Source organism: Ursus arctos, unplaced genomic scaffold (assembly GCF_023065955.2).
Source record: "Ursus arctos isolate Adak ecotype North America unplaced genomic scaffold, UrsArc2.0 scaffold_17, whole genome shotgun sequence".
Taxonomy (NCBI): domain Eukaryota; kingdom Metazoa; phylum Chordata; class Mammalia; order Carnivora; family Ursidae; genus Ursus; species Ursus arctos.
Window position 1 is genome coordinate 32,657,665 of NW_026622841.1, and position 1,597 is coordinate 32,659,261.

A 1,597-nucleotide genomic window follows, 5' to 3' on the forward strand; every position below is an offset into this window, starting at 1 on the left:
CAGGAATGACACAAATGAATCCATAATGGTGTTCGCAAATACCAATTATACTTCAATTTAAAAAATTAATTGATTTTTAAAAATTATCACTAAGTAAATGGTACAGATGACAACTAAAATGCCAAATTCAGAGAAGAATCAGATCATAGTGGACTCAGACAGCCAAGAAAGTGTTCACTTTAGAATATTGGCTTTCGTTGTCGGCGATAAAAAACCTGGAATTTTGATAAAAAGTAACTCAAACAGATACTACAGGATGTATAAATACCCATGGCTGGCTAGTGAATAGTAAGAGACAAAACTTACAAGTATGTCACCTGAAATTTCTCTGGTCCTATCAACCTGTGAATATAAAGGAGATCTCATCAATAGCAATAATGCCTATACAATAGGTTTCTTTCTTCTGCCTAATTCAAGTTGAAGTCTCCTGCAAATTTTCCTAGAGTACATCTAAGATTCTATAGGTGGCATTTCACCAATGTCTATAATCACCACTGTATCAGGCATTAAAGAACATACCTTTAGCGAAACTGTTGCTTCTCTAAGTTTTGCTACTCTCTCTCCAGCTCCAAAGTCTCATTATAGGCATTCTCATTGCAACACTGGGCAATGTGGTTTTAGCCACACCTCTGCTGGACACCACTATCTTCTGGAATGTTTCAATGTACACTGCTGGTGAGAATCTAAACTCATAGAAGCCTAAGATGTTCAACCTCCACCTATTTCCAAGGTAAAGTGGGGTCCACCTCTCTCAACTTTTCATTACATTCATTTAGAGGAATCTCAAGAATATAACACTTATACTTCAAAACCCCTCAGAACTTTTGACAAAACCACTCTTTCTTGTTTCTTAGGGATCCTGCCATAGGCTCCTAAGATTTTGGACTTTAAGCCTTTGGGTCCTAGTCCATCAGTTTATTTGAAGCCAAAGCTTTGTTCCTGTGTCAGCTAATCAGGGTGGACTTCTTCCCTTCAGATGATCTCCAACTAGGTAGATTTTTCAATTTTTCTATAAAAAAATATGTTTCTGTGCAATCTTCCAACTGGTCATCAATCCTATATACTCAGGCCTTAGACCTTACAACAGTAATTAGTACCTGGACTTGAGGTAATGTACAAAATTTAGTACCTCTCAGGGGACATAAGACATTGACACATACCAGCCATTAGCATTCTGCTGGGCCTATATTTTGCTAATTGAAATATTCTCACAAAGTGTCTTTAATATAGGAATTCAGTTAAAACCTAAATATACTTGGGGTCCCTTTAGGCACTTCCAAGGAACTTGTGAGACTACAAAACAGCTTCAGAAACTGGCCTACAGATTAACATTTGGTTTGACAACAGTTACAAAGAAATGCATGGGATTTTAAATGGTTTTAAAGAGCTGCAAGGAATAACAGAAATGGCAATTTTTGAAATTGTACATTACTCTGTTAAATAACATATACTCCATCTTTGAGTTAGATCTTTTACTGCAAAAAAGAAATACATGGGACAGGGATTTAAGAAACCAAACTGTTATTGATTGTCAGTGGTATAAGTGGTGATCTTAATTCACTGCAGTTCAGAGCAAAATTTCTTCCCAAGGTGAATG